Genomic DNA, 19,688 nt, shown 5'->3' with positions numbered 1-19,688 from the left:
GTAAATCCTCTGCTGGGCCTTTTTGAGGATAACGTCTTATGTAAGCCTCCCACTTCAGGTCCTGAGAGACTGTAATTCCCAGGTACTTGAAGTTCTTGACAACTGACACAGTTGACTGACTGCAGTTGTGCAGTGTGAGGGGTACCTTTGGCGAAGGATGTTTCCGGAAGTCCACAGTCACTTGTACTTTGTTGAGTGTGTTCAACTTCAGGTAATGCTGGATGCACCAGGACAGCAGCCACTCCAATTCCTGTCGATATGCAGACTAATCGCTGTCATTGATGAGGCCTATCCTCATTTGGAAGAGTCCTGATTCCGGTCTGATGATATCCGATTCCATGTGGTTTTTTTTATTTACGCTGCCATGATGCAAATCTGCATTGTCACGTGACAGCAAAAATGGTAATTGTGTCACTTGAACCAGACTGTAAATCCAGCCTTCCACTGTATTGTTCATTAATAGAGCTCTGACAGCAGGGCTTTAATGTTTAATGTTTTTGCTCACCAGCCACCGAGGTCAGTGGTTTCCCAGCGTTACCAGCCACTCCACATTTTTACAAGCCACAATTTTGTTGTTGGATAATTATGTTAAATATGATTTCAATTTTAGTAAAGAACTAGTCATATTTACTAGCTATTGATCAGTTCCATTTGTAGCCACTGTGTATTTGCAAACAGCTCAAAAGTAAATGCTGAAGTGAAAAAAAAGAGTTTACAATTTTTTTTTCTTTTTAATAATCCAACAATGCTTCAGGTTATTTGACTTAATACAAGGGACTCAACTAGATTTTTGGTAACAATGTAGCTGCTTTCACGGGCAATTTAGAGTCGTCAATTAACCTACCATGCATGTTTTTGGGATGTGGGATGTGGGAGGAAACCGGAGTGCACGGGGAGAACATGCAAACTCCACACAGGTGGGGCTGGGGATTCAACCCCAGTCCTCAGAACTGTGAGGCAGATGCTCTAACCAGTCGTCCACCGTGCCGCCTACAAATAAATACATGACTTTTAAATTTTTATAATGAAGGTATTAACTTGTGAATATATGCCCCGCTAAATCGTGCATGGCAGTATGAAGTAAAGTGAGATGTTGTATTGTAGTCTTATATTAATTGTGGACATGGGAGTTAGGTGAGAGACGTGACTGTTCATGAATTATTGTAGTTGTACTGTTCATTAAATGAGTTGTTATTGTAGTGCTATTTGTTCACAGAAACCCCCCATACTTTAGTTTTACTAGGATTCATGTTATATTGTTTAATATTAATGTTTCTGATTGTAAGGAGGGATCATTCATGCACTGATTTTCTTGTGTGTTTCTTGAATACAACTCGAGTCGAACGATACGGTGAAAGAAAGAGCTGTTGTAAACCCATATAGAAATGTTTTGGCTTTAAAAATACAGCTGAAAGTGTTGTACCTGAGCGAGTTCAATTGCCAAAAGTTCATGAACTCGTTCATATTCTGGGCGAACGTGAATTGTACTTAGTTAATTTCTGCATGATGAACGCAATTGAGAGCGGGCTCATTCTTGCATCAAAGACTGTTTTTGAACGAAATTTCGCTTTCATTCAAGAGTGCCAGATTTTGTAAGGGAATCTGAATGTGTTTTTTGGTTCTTTGGTGGTTCTTTTTTTAATACAGTACATAATTGTAAAATTGATTGCTAGGAAAAATATTATTTGTATAAGAATGATACATGATATGGAATTTATTTTGTTTTGTAATCTAAGAATAGATACAAAATAAAAATAAAATTAATATAGTCAGCCAGCGCTGCGAGGAATGCACAGTTATCAATGTCCTTATACCATCGTTCCTGTCATACTGTGTTACGTGTTTTGGTTTGCACATTAAGGACAAAAGTCCTGTTTTTGTTTTAATTCCTCATTTTAGAAAAGACCATTTAGGCAAAATGTTCTTCCTCATATTTTTGAGATTGTAGGCTAAAAGTGTGGACTGAATGGGTGGCAACAATGGGAAAATGAAATGCCAGTATTTTAAGGGGAATAGTCCATCAGTAATATAATCAATTATAAATATGCAATTATACAATGGGTGGTACGGTGGACGGGTTTGAGCGTCAGCCTCACAGTTCTAGGACCGGGGTTCAATTACCGGCCCCGCCTGTGTGGAGTTTGCTTGTTCTCCCCGTGCCTGTGTGGGTTTTCTCCGGGCGCTCCGATTTCCTCCCACATCCCAAAAGCATGCATTAATTGGAGACTCTAAATTGCCCGTAGGTGTGACTGTGAGTGCGAATGGTTGTTTGTTTGTTTGTGCCCTGCGTTTGGCTGGCAACCAGTTCAGGGTGTACCCCGCCTCCTGCCCGATGACAGCTGGGATAGGCTCCAGCACGCCCGCGACCCTAGTGAGGAGAAGCGGCTCAGAAAATGGATGGATGGATGGAATTATACAATGAATAATCTCTGCCTGCGGAGCCTATTAAGCTTTTCAAATGTATACACAAAGAAAGTTAACTAAAGACCATTCATTGTATCTGAATTTGCCTTAGTTTGTGATTGTGTGTGTGTGTGTGTGTGTGTGTGTGTTTGTTTGCTTATGCGTGTGTGTGTGTGTTTTTTTTTGAGTGTGTGAATGAGACAGGAACAGAGAGGCAGTACAAAAAAGTAAATATAATTTAACCCGGCAAAGTGGCTGGTGGAAGTGGCTGTGCTACCTGCCACTGTGGAAATTGGCCCATAAATGGCAGATTGGCAGGTGTTAATGTGAAGCCCTGTCTGACTGTGTCAGTCAAAACTGAATGTTGTCTTTGTACAAGCCTATCTTATGATATGACCTTGTTTTAAGGTCTATTAGATGTACAGGTGAGTGTCATTTTCTAACAACACAGGGATTTTGTGTTGCTTTTATATAAGTTTCCCAGTGGAAACTGTCATGGTCTGTGTTTTGGTTTCGGTTGTGTTTAGGTTTGTTCCATGTTTTCCTGTGTTCCATGTTTGTCGTGTGCTCATTTGGTTGTTGTGTCCACCTGTTCTCGTCTACTTTGTGTCGACCAATCAGCTCTCTCCAGCCACTCGTGTCTTGTCCAGGTGTTCCTCGTTGTCTCGTCAATTTGTTTGTATTTTGTTCTCTGGTTTCTTTCAGTTCTTGTCGGTTCATTGTCGTTGTCACATGTCTTGCCATGTCATAGTCGCCAGTTGTTTTTATCAGTGATTAAATATTATTATTTTGAGATTCCCGCACTCCTGCCTTGCCTCCCTTCTTCCCTGCAATTCGGGCCACCATGTTCTTGCCTTACGTTACTCTCCTTCGCCCAAACCACGTTCATGACAGAATGAACCGACCAGAACAGGACCCAGCGGGAAGAACATGGCGTCACCCTGGACACCACCAAACTGCCTCCCACCGTCCTCAGCCTGCCATCCATACCTACCCTCCTCCAGTAAGCCCTATCGTTCAGTCTTTTCTGTCCTTTTCATCGGGTCCCCCCACTTGTCCTAGTTATTCACCATGCCCTACTATTTTACATCCACATGTTTCTTTAGATTCTGATTTTTCTGATTGTGAAGATGGCCCCGATTTAGTTAACCTCCTGTCTGATTCTGAATCTGACACAGATTTAGATTTTTCTGGTTCCTTCCCAAGTCTATCCCGTCCTCGTCAGTTTTTGTCACGTCTCCCCGTTTCCAACCCCAGTGAGTCCAAATCCTTTCCCTCTGACCTTTTCTTGGGCACCCGTTTGGCCATCTACCCGGGACCGCCGCGTGGTGGCCAGCGGAGACGCCCAAGTAAAGGTCAAATTTTGCCCCCTCGTTGTTTTTCCCCAGTTCACAAGTCACTTAATTTTTCACCTGTTCCCACACGTTGTTCCATGGCTCCAATTAAGTCACGTCTAGTCAAACCTGCCCCCAAGCCACCATGTTCAGTACCAGCCATTTTTCCTAGTTCACCTTCCCGAGACCTTGTGCACTCTTCCACTCCCGTACCCTCTACTCCCAAACCTCAATGGCGGCAGGCTGAGGAAGTGACTGCAGGCCCCGTTCCTGCTCCTCGGCAGCTACGGCAGGCTCCCGTTCCGGCTCCTCGGCAGCTGCGCCAGGCTCCCGCTCCGGCGGCGCTCGTCCAGCGGCCGCCACTCGACCCCGCTCGTCCAGCGGCCGCCACCTGACCCCGCTCTGGCGGCGCTCGTCCATCGGACGCCACCCGTCCCCGCTCCGGCGGCGCTCGTCCAGCGGCACCACCCGTCCTTGCTCCGGCGGCGCTCGTCCAGCGGCCGCCACCCGTCCTTTCTCCGGCGGCGCTCATCCAGCGGCCGCCACCCGTCCTTGCTCCGGCGGCGCTCGTCCAGCGGCCGCCACCCGTCCTTGCTCCGGCGGCGCTCGTCCAGCGGCCGCCACCCGACCCCGCTCCGGCGGTGCATGGCCCCTGCATTACCATTGGGTTCGGCACCGTGGCCGTCCTCCTGAATGGCCCTGTAAAGACCCTGGTGCTTGGCATCCTGGACGACCTCCTGAACCGCTCAGCCAAGCACCTCACCTCGGGTGGCCTGGATGGCCACCAGACTGACCTGAGGGGTGGACTCTGTACCCTCCTCCAGGCCCCCTTCCGCCCACCCTGGGTTGGTGAGTTTTTGGTTGTTGTTTGGGGAATGTCTGGGATCCGTTCCTTTAGAGGGGGGGGGGGGGGGGGGGGGGGGGGGGTGTACTGTCATGGTCTGTGTTTTGGTTTGGGTTGTGTTTAGTTTTGTTCCATGTTTTCCTGTGTTCCTTGTTTGTCGTGTGCTCATTAGGTTGTTGTGTCCACCTGTTCTCGTCTACTTTGTGTCGACCAATCAGCTCTCTCCAGCCACTCGTGTCTTGTCCAGGTGTTCCTCGTTGTCTCGTCAATTTGTTTGTATTTAGTTCCCTGGTTTCTTTCAGTTCTTGTCGGTTCATTGTCGTTGTCACGTCTTGCCATGTCATAGTCGCCAGTTGTTTTTATCATTGTGATTAAATATTATTATTTTGAGATTCCCGCACTCCTGCCTTGCCTCCCTGCTTCCCTGCAATTGGCTCCACCATGTTCTTGCCTTGCGTTACTCGCCTTCGCCCTAACCACGTTCATGACAGAAACAGAGGTTTCTTAGACTCAAGGCCCTTGTGCCAGCGACAAGCTGTGACACTCAGAAATATGATAGAGCTGAATAAATAAACATACTTGTGAAGGAGGAGAATCAAAGTGATCTCTTTGAATTTGGCAAGACACAGATGCTCACAATGATGTCATCCGTCTTTTCTTTCTGTCTGTCAAGACTCTCCTGTCATACCGCTCTCATTTGCACAATAACTCACACACACACACACACACACACACACAAAAGCGTAATTCAAAACCTCACTAGCTGCATCTTACTGTACTGTCTATACCCTCAGCCTCTCATCTCACCCAAGGTCCCGAAGAATAATGGCATATAGCACATTAGCAATGGCCTGCAAACATCCATCCATTTTCCGTACCGCTTATCCTCACTAGGGTCGCGGGCGTGCTGGAGCCTATCCCAGCGAGAGGCGGGGTACACCCTGAACTGGTTGCCAGCCAATCACAGCGCACATAGAAACAAACAGCCATTCAAACTCACATTCACAATTTAGAGAATTGAATTCACCTACCGTGCATGTCTTTTGGGATGTGGGAGGAAACTGGAGTACCCGGGCAAAACCCACGCAGGCATGGGGAGAACATGAAAACTCCACACTGGTGGGGCCAGGATTTGAACCCCAGTCCTCAGAACTGTGAGGCAGATGTGGTAACCCGTCTCCACCATGCCGCGGCCTGCAAACATAACAGCTACAACGAGGCCATTCACAGAGACCTCAAAAATTAATTAAGGTCATCTATGCAATTGCATTGTTTGCTTTCACATTTGCTATTCCGAATTCTCTATGTGGCCAGTTAAAAAGAAGCTGAGAACCTGCAGTGGATGCTTTGCAGAAGGACATCTACCCATCCATCCACCCATTTTCGGAGCCGCTTCTCCTCACTAGGGCCGCGGGCGTGCTGGAGCCCATCCCAGCCACCATTTTTAGAACAGACCCGCTGGCCACTCGTATCCCTTGGGGGCTACTTGTTGCCTGCGAGCACCATGTTGGTGATTCCTGCTCTTACATAGTGCTCCAAAAATATATCCATCCATCCATTTTCTGAGCCCCATCTCCTCACTAGGGTCGCGGGCGTGCTGGAGCCTATCCCAGCTGTCATCGGGCAGGAGGCGGGGTACACCCTGAACTGTTTGCCAGCCAATCGCAGGGCACATACAAACAAACAACCATTCGCACTCAGATTCACACCTACGGGCAATTTAGAGTCATCAATTAACCTACCATGCATGTTTGTTGGGATGTGGGAGGAAACCGGAGTGCCCGGAAAAAACCCACGCAGGCACGGGAGAACATGCAAACTCCAGACAGGCGGGGCTGGGGATTGAACCGCGGTCCTCAGAACTGTGAGGCAGACGTTCTAACCAGTCATCCACCATACGAAGGACATCTAAAATAGTCAATTTTAAACCAAAAAAGTGCAATTTTTTTCATTTAAATATCTAAATGTCTAATCTAGTGAGACAATGTGGCTCACCTGGTAAGCATTAGATTGTGGAGCACTGAGCAACATTCTGAGCAACAACAGCAAGTATCCATCCATCCTGGAGCTTATTCCATTTACCATACTATGTGATAAATGCTGCCCACTTGGGATCCATTGTAGCCTGGTTATCCTGGAGGGAGATAAAATTAAACTTTTAAACCATTGGTCCTGAGGCCCAAGAGAGAAACTTTTAACTAACTTACAAGCACTGTCTTGAAATAATTCCTCACAGGTGAAAAACCTGGGTATTATTTAGACTACCCATTGTCTCTCGGGCCAACACGGAGACACAAATGAATGCTTTTATTACCAGCCGGATTTATTATTGTAATGACCTGCTTTTGGTATTATACTGAGTTTAGATTGATTGCTTAAACATTAGATAGTGCTTGTTTTTTTACTTCGGGTTTCACCTGTGATAACTGCATTTTCTGTTAAGCAAGCATGAAGACCAAAGAACTGTCTATGGGAGAAAAGCAAACCATTTTGAAGCTGAGAGAAGAGGGACAATTTATCAAAGTTATTCCACAAACATTGGGCATAGCCAATGCAGCAATCTGGACCTGAAAAAGAAAGAAACTACCGGTTTATTGAGCAACAGACATCGAACAGGTCGGCCAAGGGTATCAACAGCAATTGATGACAGAAACATTGTGAGAGCTGTGAAGAAACACCCAAAGACAGTAGTCATTGACATTACTACCAACTTCCACAGGGCAGGGGTGAAGGTATCACAATCCACTGTTCGAAGAAGACTTGGAGAAAAGAAATATACAGGCCATACCACAGATGCAAACCATCTTTGTCAGCTAAAAGAATCGGAAGGCCAGATTGGATTTTCCAAAGAAGCACAGAGATGAGCCACAAACGTTTTGGAACGAAGTTTTATGGACTGATGAGACCAAGACTAACTTATACCAAAGTGATTGAAAAGCCAAAGTATGGAGAAAGAAAGGACTTGCTTATGATCCAAAACACAAAAGCTCATCTGTGACGCATGGTGGAGGTAATGTCATGGCTTGGGCTTGCATGGCTGCTTCTGGAATGGGCTCACTAGTCTTTATTGATGATTTAACTCATGACGGTAGCAGCAGAATTAATTCTTGAGTCTACAAAACCATTTTGTCTGCAATTTACAGAAAAATGTATCCTAACTAATCGGGAGAAGATTCATCATGCAACAAGACAATGACCCAAAACAGACTGCCAACACAACAAAAGACTTCATCAGGGGGAAGAAGTTGAAGGTCTTACACTAGCCAAGTCAATCACCGGACCTTAACCCAATAGAGCATGCATTTTACCTCCTGAAGAGGAGACTGAAGGGAGAAACCCCCAGAGACAAACAAGAACTCAAAGAGGCTGCAGTAAAGACCTGGAAAAGCATTTAAAATGAAGAATGCAACAGTCTGGTGAAGTCAATGGGTACAGTTGATACAATAATTTTGCTCACTTGAATAGTGGGTAGCTTCAAACAAAAGGCGCTCTGTCCTGAATTGTGTAACACATCTAGATGTAAATATCATGAAATAAAAGCTGGAATTCTGAATTTTTGTCTCATATTCATCTTTTGATGTGAAACCCAAATGTCTTCAGAATACAACAAAAACTGGAGGGGACTGTGTGTGTGTGTGTGTGTGTGTGTGTGTGTGTGTGTGTGTGTGTGTGTGTGTGTGTGTGTGTGTGTGTGTATATATATATATATATATATATATATATATATATATAGGCGGCACGGTGGACGACTGGTTAGAGCGTCTGCCTCACAGTTCTGAGGATCGTGGTTCAATATGAACTAGTTCATGAACTTTTGGCCATTGAACTCGCTCAAGTACAACACTTTCAGCTGTATTTTTAAAGCCAAAACATTTCTATATGGGCTTACAACGGCTCTTTATTTCACCGTATCGTTCGACTCGAGTTGTATTCAAGAAATACACAAGAAAATCAGTACATGAATGATACCTCCTGACAATCAGAAACATTAATATTAAACAATATAACATGAATCCTAGTAAAACTAAAGTATGGGGGGTTTCTGTGAACAAATAGCACTACAGTAATAACTCATTTAATGAACAGTACAACTACAATAATTCATGAACAATCACGTCTCTCATATAACTCCCATGTCCACAATTAAAATAAGACTACAATACAACATCTCACTTTACTTCATACTGCCATGCACGATTTAGCGGGGCATATATTCACAAGTTCATACCTTCATTATAAAAATTTAAAAGTAATGTATTTATTTGTAGGCGGCACGGTGGACGACTGGTTAGAGCGTCTACCTAACAGTTCTGAGGTCCTGGGTTCAATCCCCGGCCCCGCCTGTGTGGAGTTTCCATGTTCTCCCCGTGCCTGCGTGTGTTTTCTCTGGGCACTCCGGTTTCCTCCCACATCCCAAAAACATGCATGAATTGGAGACTCTAAATTGCAAAAACATGCATGGTAGGTTAATTGACGACTCTAAATTGCCCGTAGGTGTGAATGTGTGTGCGAATGGTTGTTTGTTTGTATGTGCCCTGCGATTGAGTGTTGACAATTCAGGGCGTACCCCACCTTCCACCCGAAGATAGCTGGGATAGGCTCCAGCACGCCCGCGACCCTAGTGAGGAGAAGCGGCTCAGAAATTCATCCATCCATCCATCCATCCATCTCCTGTGTGTCACAAACAATCACAAACTAAGGCAAATTCAGATACAATGAATGGTCTTTAGTTAACTTTCTTTGTGTACGCACTTGAAAAGCTTTATAGGCTCCGCAGGCAGAGATTATTCATTGTATAATGACATATTTATATTTGATTATATTGAACTGACAGGTTCAAGGGACAGGTGGACTCACCCACATTTATCAGCAATGCTGATATCTGTTTCATTACTCAAAAATAATTTGAGTTCTGTCAACTTAAATCTTCATCTTTAGTGCTGTGCACACATTGTAGTTACAGTGAGGCAAAAAATTATTTAGTCAGCCACCAATTGTGCACCCATTCTCCCACTTAAAAAGATGAGAGAGACCTGTAATTTTCATCAAAGGTATACCTAACCTATGAGAGAAAAAATGAGAAAATGAAAATCCAGAAAATCACATTGATTTTTAAAGAATTTATTAGCAAATTAGGCGGCACGGTGGGCGACTGGTTAGAGCGTCAGCCTCACAGTTCTGAGGTCCTGGGTTCAATCCCCGGCCCCGCCTGTGTGGAGTTTCCATGTTCTCCCCGTGCCTGCGTGTGTTTTCTCCGGGCACTCCGGTTTCCTCCCACATCCCAAAAACATGCATGAATTGGAGACTCTAAATTGCATTGCCCGTAGGTGTGACTGTGAGTGCTTGTTGTTTGTTTGTATGTGCCCTGTGATTGGCTGGCAACCAGTTCAGGGTGTACCCCGCCTCCTGCCCGATGATAGCTGGGATAGGCTCCAGCACGCCCGCAACCCTAGTGAGGAGAAGCGGCTCGGAAAATGGATGGATGGATGGATGGTGGAAAATAAGTATTTGGTCACCTAAAAACAAGCAAGATGTCTGGCTCTCACAGAGCTGTAACTTCTTCTTGAAGAGGCTCCTCTGTCCTCCAGTCGTTACCTGTATTAATGGCTCCTGTTTGAACTCATCCATATAAAAGACACCTGTCCACAACCTCAAACAGTCACACTCCAAACTCCACTATGGCCAAGACCAAAGAGCTGTCAAAGGACACCAGAAACAAAATTGTAGACCTGCACCACGCTGGGAAGACTGAATCTGCAAACCACTGATAATCTCCCTCGATCTGGGGCTCCACGCAAGATCTCACCCCATGGGGTCAAAAATTATCACAAGAAAGGTGAGGAAAAATCCCAGAACCACACGGAGGGACCTAGTGAATGACCTGCAGAGAGCTGCGACCAAAGTAACAAAGGCTACCATAAGTAACACACTACACCACCAGGGACTAGAATTCTGCAGTGCCAGAGATGCCCCCCTGCATAAGCCAGTACATGTCCAGGCCCATCTGAAGTTTGCTAGAGAGCATTTGTATGATCCAGAAGGGGATTGGGAGAATGTCATATGGTCAGATGAAACCAACATAGAACTTTTTGGTAAAAACTCAACTTGTCGTTTTTGGAGGAGAAAGAATGCTGAGTTGCATCCAAAGAACACCATACCCACTGTGAAGCATGGGGGTGGAAACATCATGCTTATGGGCTGTTTTTCTGCAAAGGGACAAGGATGACTGATCTGTGTAAAGGAAAGAATGAATGGGCCATGTATCGTGAGATTTTGAATGCAAACTTTCTTCCATCAGCAAGGGCATTGAAGATAAAACGTGGCTGGGTCTTTCAACATGACAATGATCCCAAACACACCACCCGGGCAATGAAGGAGTGGCTTCGTAATAAGCATATCAAGGTCCTGGAGTGGCCTAGCCAGTCTCCAGATCTCAACCCCATAGAAAATCTTTGGAGGGAGTTGAAAGTCTGTGTTGCCCAGCGACAGCCCCAATACATCACTGCTCTCGAGGAGGAATGGGCCAAAATACCAGCAACGGTGTGTGAAAACCTTCTGAAGACTTAGAGAAAACGTTTGACCTCTGTCATTGCCAGCAAAGGCAATATAACAAAGTATTGAGATTAACTTTTGTTATTGACTATTGACTGTTATTGAAAATCAGCCAATGTGATTTTCAGTTTTTTTTTTTATTTTGTCTCTCATAGGTGAGGTATACCTATGATGAAAATTACAGGCCTCGCTAATCTTTTTAAGAGGGAGAACTTGCAGAATTGGTGGCTGACTAAATAGTTGTTTGTCTCACTGTAGCTTTTCTCACTCCTCCTTTTGAATGAGCACAACCCTGTCTACACTGAGGAACAGATAGCTCCAACAGGTCTGATTGGGTAAGATGAATTGCAATTTGCATTCACGCGCTGTGGTTAACCTGCTGGTATTATGAAACAGAGCACTACATTTTGCAAATCTAATAAATCTAATAAATCTAATAAAAACGTGTTGAGGCGGCACGGTGGCCGACTGGTTAGACCGTCAGCCTCACAGTTCTGAGGTGCGGGATTCAATCCCCGTCCACGCCTGTGTGGAGTTTGCATGTTCTCCCCGTGCCTGTTGGAACAGTTTTGTTGTGCAACAGGGGAGTTTGAAATAGTCCCTCTGCTTATTTTTCAATGTTTTAATTATTCAGATTTTTATTGAAAATTCAGCCGGACAGAAAAGGGTTTTAGAGGACAGAGAGAGGGATAGAACAGACAAGGGGAATAGGGGTGCGAACCACAGCAGAACAATAGTTTGACAGTCTAGATATTTGAGCACAAGTAACATTACAACAGTCAAATCGTGTTCTTTTTGTGGATGGGGGACACACCTGGTGAGTACATGCAATAACTAACCAAGAGAACAAGATGAGAGAGGACAGAAAAGGACAGGACAGGATATGATGTGGGAAATGAGCAAGGCAGTGCTACTGATGAAGGGTGTGGTTGGATGCCTTTATAGTGTCTAAACACCTGTAAGAACCTGTGAATTGATATGTTAGTATAACGTGTGTTGTTATTAGTGGTCTCCACACAAGCTACTTAACTATAGCGTGTCTATCGAACTAATTAGTAAATGAACACCATATCACATACATGTTAGTCAACGTGTTTCCGGAGTTGCTGAGCCAGCAAATTGAGGAAGGGTGAGCCCGGCCCCCTCTGCCCACAAGGGGAGACCAAGCCAGCAAGCCTGTCCAGCAGGGGACCCAACCAGGGGGATGCCACCCACCCGCTAGGACCCAGGGAGGTCCCCAGCCCAACGAGAAGCCCCCGACCAGTCCCAAAGGGAGGGGCACGGGCACCTGACCACCGCCCCCCACGCCCAATCACCCCCCACCCCCTACCCAGTGTGCCCCACCGCCCCCACCGCTCGCACCACCCCTGGTGCGCATTGGGGCCCCAGCCACCAACAGGGCCCAACGCAGGAGCCAGCCGCTACCCAAAAACGGTCATAGCATGACAAGAGCAAGCCCATGTTAAGCGCCCATCATGAGCAAGGACAGGCGAGGGTGTCAAGAGAGGGGAGAGGAAGGCGGGGCCCCAAGGTGGGGGAGGGGGGGGCGTAGCCGCATACCGACAACCGAATGGCGGGGGGGGGGATGGGGGGGGGGGTTGCAGGCCCCAGGAGTCAAGCCAAGAGAAATGTGAATACCCACCACCCACCCTATTTCTATGGTTACCAGGTACCCGACTGGCAACCATTATCCCTGTGCCGTGATCGTGTGTGTGGTGGAGTGTCCATCAATCCATCCATCCATTTTCTGAGCCGCTTCCCCTCACTAGGGTCGCGGGCGTGCTGGAGCCTATCCCAGCTGTCATCGGGCAGGAGGCGGGGTACACCCTGAACTGTTTGGCAGCCAATCGCAGGGCACATACAAACAAACAACCAATCGCATTCACAGTCACACCTACGGGCAATTTAGAGAATTGAATTCACCTACCGTGCATGTCTTTTGGGATGCGGGAGGAAAGACCAGAAATCAGCACATATGTGCCAGCACCTGGCCCGTGCATCATGCCTCGTGCCAATCCCCCAGGGGACCCTGAATGAGATGTGAATGTGCCCAATGTGCAAAGTATGTACAGTGTGACTACTACAAATGTGCAGAGTGTGTGAAGTAAGAAGCTAGACTGCTGCGGGTCCAGCCCCCCGGACTTAAAAACATGCACACTTGGGGCTGACGTCACTTCTGTTGGCAACTTATTTCATTTGTGTGCAGCATAATAGCTAATTTCTGCTTCACCATGTTTGCTTTGGACTCTGTGCTCCACTATTTGACCTGAGTCTGTCGATCTCAGAGCCCTACTGGGTTTCTATGCTATTAGCATTTCTTTCATGTATTCAGGACCAAAACCATTTTGGTTTATAGACCAGTAGCAGAACTTTAAAATCTATTCTAAACCTGACTGGGGGCCAGTGTAAAGACTTTAGAATTGGAATAATATGCTCTGACCTCTATGTTCTGATCAGAACCCGAGCTGCAGCATTCTGAATGAGCTTCGGCTGTTTAATGCTCTTTTTAGGGAGTCCAGTCAGAAGACCATTACAATAGTCAAGTCTACTTGAGATAAAAGCATGGATGAGCTTCTCCTGGTCTGCTTGACACATACAAGCCTTCACTCTGGATATGTTCTTCAGATGGTAGAAGGCAGTTTTAGTTATTGATTTGATATGACTGTTGAAAGTCAGGTCGAAATCTATCAGAACACCAAGGTTTCGGACTTGGTCTTTGGTTTTTAAAGAGAGTGACTCCAGGTATTTACTAACAGCAATCCTTTTTTCTTTATTGCCCAAAAAAATCTCTCAGTTTTGTTGTGGTTTAATTGAAAATAAATTGGGATATTTATGTTTTAGACAGTGACACAACACCTCAATTGAACTGTAGTCATCTGGAGACACTGCTAGATATAACTGTGTGTCATCTGCATAGCTATGATAGTCAAAATTAAAGTTCTGAAGAATTTGACCCAAGGGTAGCATATACAGGCTGGAAAGGAGGGGTCCAAGAACTGACCCTTAAGGGACCCCATAGGTCATTGCCATTCGATGAGATTGAACACTTCCAATGGTTACAAAATAACTCCTTTCCTCCAGGTAGGACCTGAACCATTTAAGGACTGTCCATAGCTTGCTAACATGCCTTCTATTTTTTTTTAGAAAAGGGTTAATGGCAGCTACTTTACAAGCTTTAGCAGACTCGCCTGACTGAAGTGAGCAATTGATTATTTGTTGCAAATCAGCTAGCACAGACTTCGCAATAGCTTTGAAAAAGTCAGATGGTGTTTAGTCAATACAGCTCGTTGATGGTTTCAGCTGCTGAACCGTTTTCTCTATCCTCCGGGGGAATTTGAGCGAAGCAAACATTCCATTCCACTCTCTCGTCCTTGCAATCAACTTTTTAAACAGCTAACCTACAATTCCATTGCAACATGCTGCAAATTTTTTTTGTCTGAGCTTGTTGTCACATTTCTGTCGGGCCAATTATATACTACTCGTGCACTCACTGTAGTAATCTTGCCACGCTGCACTATTTGTATATCTGTTGTTGACCAATACTGGCCACTCATGTCAGAGTAGCATCTGCCCCATTTGCACACTGATTTAGGAGTATCTGCAACATTTGTACAATCAACATTGTCCCAGATTATCAGACTACTAGTCACTTTAAACTGCATAAACTCCTTGAAGTCTCGGAGCACTTTGCACAATGGTCATTGCACCGGACTATTGCGAGATTAGTCATTCGAACTGCTCTAAGTGCTAGAGGACTCTGCATCTTTTTGCACAATTATCAAAAAAAAATAATAAGAAGAAGAATTTGTACCGGCATTACAAGATAACTAGCAACCCTTTATTGCTCACTCACTGGTTTTCTCAATTTCTTTATATCTCAAAAGTGTTCTCTGTCAATTGACTGTCTGTTGTCGTGCTTGAGCGGCTCCAACTACCTGAGACAAATTCCTTGTGTGTTTTTTTGGACATACTTGGCAAATAAAGATGATTCTGATTCTGATTCTGACAAGGTAATAGAGTTTTCCCTGGGTGGCTTCAGATGTAGTATCATTTTATTATTTTGCTGATTTGTCCTAATATTTAACCTGATGGATTGTATTTTTTCACTAAAATAACAAGCAAATTAATTGCATTCATCTACTGTTAGGAGTTCTGGAGCTATCTGAGATGGGGGGGGGGGGGGGGGGGGGGGTGAGCTTGTGAACCACAGCAAAGTGTGAGTATTGTTGAAGTTCTTACTGATGATTTCAGAAAAGTGTTGCCGTCTCACCCTGACTAACTTGGTTAAAATTATAAAGACTTTGTCTGTCTTGGTCATAGTCAATTTGGAGTTTAATTTTTCTCCACTTACGTTCTGCTTTCCTACACTTTGATTTAGAGGGCTTTACCATCAGTGCTCCTCCACGATGTTCTATGTCGCCTCAAGATTGTCTTAGTTTTAATAGGAGCGACAGCATTCATGACATTTGAGATTTTACAGGTGAAATTATCCAAAAGTTCATCAACTGTCTCAGCATTCACAGTTTTTGGCACAGCAATGGTCTAAATAAACTTAGTGGCGGTACTCTCATTTATGTACCTTTTCTTAATAGACATAGAGGTTGTCTGAACTTTTAGAAGAATCTGTAATTCAAAGAATACACAAAAATGGTCAGAAATAGCCATATCCTTAATGTCAAGTGATAGGATTTCAACATCCTTACAGATGACCAGGTCAAAGATATGACCTTGAGTGTGGGTTGGACTCTTAATATGTTGAAAGAGGTCAAATGTGTCTAGTAGAGTAGAGAGTTCTTTAGATTCTTTTCCCCATTTTATTGTCAACATGAATGTGAAAGTCTCCCGTTATGACAAAATAGTTGTAGTCAGTACAAATAACTGACAGTAGTTCTGAAAAATCCTCCATAAATTTTCTATTGTATCTTGGAGGCCGATAAATTATTAAAACAATAATCTTTGGGTCACCTTTAACGAAAAAACAGAGATAGTCCAAAGAGCTAAAAGCACACAGTATAATTTCTAAATAACAACAATACCACTGCCTTTTTCCCCTATTCGACACTTGATCATAAAATTAAAATTTGCTGGTGTCGCCTCATTCAAAATGGTACTACAGCTACTTTCTGTTACCCACATTTAATTTAGTAACAAAAGTCCAGATCATAGGTTGTAATGATGTCATTAATCAACATTGATATATTACCCAGTGACTTTTATTGAAAAAAGCTAGTCTTGCAGAGATAACTGGAGACAATGGTTTGATAATTCACATTTTACCCTCACTAAGTTTTTAGTTCTACTTTTTTTGTGCCATATTTCTTTGACCAACTTTCTGTCCTTTGTAATTACAGGGATCAAAAATGCTTCATAGGATTCTGACTTATTCTGGAAAAGTCCCCGCAGATATCAGTCAGATTCGCAGATAAGGTTCTTCATGGGTGGAGGAGGGGCCCTTCGCATCTTAGTGGACGGTGGTTTCAGGTGAGGGGGGATGGGAGAAAGATCTTGGCGTGGTGTGCATTGGATTCCAATATTGACATCCTTCTTCATCCTGTCTGTCACACCGAGCAGAGACTTTACGCTAGTAAAAAGTGAGTTTTGCGTTGGGCTTTGCTCCAATGGGGCAGGGAGGGGTGTGGGAGATTCAATGTGCTGGCTCATCTCATTTGTCATTCACTCCTAAGATTGTTTGGATGACCCTGATGAATCAGTCTGCACCTTGTCTCGCCTTATCTCCTGTTCCTCAGATTGTTTGGGGCCATCTGCATCTTTTTGTCCTTCAGCCGTGTCACCAAGGCCAGCGTTTTCCTTTTGGGCCGGTGAATGACGTACACAGTAAAAAATGTTGGCAGCCAATAACTTAACCCCTTGTCTATTTAGGCAGAAACCGTCTGCCTTGTGAAAATGTCTGCGCTCCCAAAAAAATGCAGAAATTGTCAAAGAAACTCACAGATAGTGCCATACACACTTCTTAGAGCCACTTATTTAATTGACTGAGCCTAGAGAAGCATTCATCTCCAAATCGTACAATTGGGAGAGGTCCACTAATAAAAACCTTAGCATCCAAACATTGCACTTTTGTTAGGCGATCAATGAAATCTCGCTTCAGTACCTCTGATTGCTGCTTGAGAACATCCAGGACTCCTGTGTGTATAATAACATATTTCACAGTTGGGTGCTGATTAGTGATATCCAGGATTTTTTTTAGAGATATCAGACACCATGTCATTGGTAAAACACAGTACTTTGGTGTTCTTCTCATTGCAAAAACGTTTCACATCCTTGACAGCTCCATCACCAACTATTAATGTTTGGGATGCCATTTTTTTCGTGTATGATTTAGTTTCATACCTCTCGGGGGTGGTGGGGGATGAGCATTCTTGGCCAGGGTCTTAAATCTATTTGTAAGTCTAACGTCAATGTTTTGCATTGACCCACGTCCTTTTTTCTTGCCCTTCGCTGTAGCGACCGTCCACGGCCGCTCACTCGAAGCAGCCCGCAACGCAGTCCAGCCGGATTCCTCGGTAATCTGCTAGTGTTGTGTCCTCCCTTTTAGATGTTGTCCCATATCTTTGGGCTTTGCTCCTAGTAAATTCCAGGGATAACTGCTGGATGGTCCATTGCCGTTTCCACTGTCCACATCCGTCCTTTTTGTTGAGATAAGTGGCTGTCTGTTAGCACAATTCTGCTCACCATTTTGAGACAACGGTAGAGTGGTTTAATTCCCCGACTGTCCATTTACATCCACATACACTTCAAGAAGGTGGATTTTTGTTTCCAGGATTGACATACTCTGGATCAGTCCGTGATAGTCCTCAGTGGAAAAGGGAGGCATCTTTATTGATGGGCTTCTTGCTAATAGCAGTCTTCTGCTAATTAGCAGGCCACCCTCACGTAATGGTGAGATGGTATCAGAAAATATTGGAATATAGCAACAACTGGCTATCAACAAAAAAAAAAGTACAGTCCCACAGGTTTAAAAATATCCAGGAGTCGCTGCTTCTAATTATTTTTAGAAGAAAAACAAGCTTATCAGCAATAAAAAAATTTAAACAGAAGCGAAGCAAGCAGAGCGAGCAAAAAAGTGTCTGCACAGTACGAGAGTGAGAGAGAAACATGTATGTATGTGTATGTATGTATGACACTCTTTCCCAGGGAAACAGAATCAAGCTTCAAGGTTCAACATTTTAATGAAAGGTGACCAATTTTTGTTAAAGTTATCCATTTGCTTATTACGTTCGACAGAGATATTGTCTCTTATTTTATACTCTATGACAAGATTTTGCCACTGGTTAATGTTGATAACTTCTTTATCTTTCCAGTTTACAATATTGTTTTTTTAAGCGATTGCTCGAATTACAAGCATTGGTTGAGCATGTTTATTCGGAAGATCTCTGCCTTTGAAATCACCCAGCAGACAAAGATTAGGAGACATCGGAATCCTACAGTTCAAAACTGAGGAAAGTTTCTGTGTAACAAGTGACCAGAAGCGTGGTACAGGTGTACAATACCAAAGAGCATGAAAATAAGTGTCTTGGAGCGTTTTCAGTACAATGAGTGCTTATGTTTGATTTTGAATTGCCCATTTTATGCATACTATATTGCATAACGTGTGATCTGTGGGGTACTTTGAATTGGATTCGCTGTAAATTACTCTTTTTTTGTCATTGAGAATGTATTTCTACAGATTTGTGCCCATTAATCATTGTCAGTAGACACTGGGAAGTATTTTTCCCATTTATCGACTGGTAAGTGTATTCTATTAGTACTTGAGATCAATTTGTATACTTTTGAAAGGAGGTTTTTGTTTTGTGGGAGAAGTTCTACTATTTTCTGAACAAAAACGGGTAGTTCTAGACTATTCACATGTGTTGTTGTTCTTACTTTATAATATTGAAGGAAGTTACCCACCTCTGCTGATAGTGTTTGTAGGCAGGTAGGGTGAGGTCAGTTCCCACTTAGTGACGGTCTGAATGTGTGAAAGGTTCTGCCGGTGGTTGACTGACAACTAGTATGGCCTGCCTTTCACCTGAAGTCAGCTAGATAGGCACCACCTTCCTGCAACCCTGAAGAGAAAAAGCAAACGGATGAACCAATGTGTTTTGTTGTATGGTGAGATTATGTTTACACAACACCCACAACATAGTAAAACAGGATGCTTTTTTTCCACATACTGTATGTGGCTTTAAATGCTCCTCCCTGAGCCATCACCTCATCTTGGTGGAGGAGTTTGTGTGTCCCAGTGATTGTTGGAGCTGAGTTTTCTGGGGCTTTATGCTCTGACAGTGTCACTCAGGGGAAACACGTCCGATGTGAGGGCCCAGACAAAAAAAAAAAGCTCAGAAACCCACCCTTTTTGGAAGTACTGGGGTGCTAAAGAGTACTGCTGCTGGGGACTACCTAGTGGGGTACTTCAAAGCTCACGTGGGTAATGACAGTGAGACCTTGAAGGGCAAGAATGGGAGGAACTACAAACCTGGCCAGAACCCAAATGATGTTCTGCTATTGTGCTCATCACTGTGAAAAATAATTTCTTGCAGTTGTAGTTGAAGTGT

General features: G+C 44.2%; 1 long non-coding RNA gene across 3 annotated transcripts in view; it reads right to left on the bottom strand.

Annotated features, from left to right (window-relative positions):
• LOC133489930 (uncharacterized) overlaps positions 1 to 19,688 on the bottom strand; it is a 101,753-nt gene that overhangs the window by 7,713 nt on the left and 74,352 nt on the right. For 2 of the 3 annotated variants that reach the window (XR_009792053.1, XR_009792051.1), the window contains 3 exons: positions 19,045 to 19,199; positions 6,577 to 6,715; positions 5,613 to 5,775 (listed from right to left, as the gene is read on the bottom strand). This is a non-coding gene — a long non-coding RNA (uncharacterized LOC133489930). The remainder of the gene's footprint in view (positions 1 to 5,612; positions 5,776 to 6,576; positions 6,716 to 19,044; positions 19,200 to 19,688) is intronic. The other variant, XR_009792052.1, reaches the window with a different exon arrangement.

Source organism: Phyllopteryx taeniolatus, chromosome 1, assembly GCF_024500385.1.
Source record: "Phyllopteryx taeniolatus isolate TA_2022b chromosome 1, UOR_Ptae_1.2, whole genome shotgun sequence".
Taxonomy (NCBI): domain Eukaryota; kingdom Metazoa; phylum Chordata; class Actinopteri; order Syngnathiformes; family Syngnathidae; genus Phyllopteryx; species Phyllopteryx taeniolatus.
The sequence above is the reverse complement of the archived record's forward strand: the minus strand, read 5'-3'. Positions and strand labels throughout refer to the sequence as shown.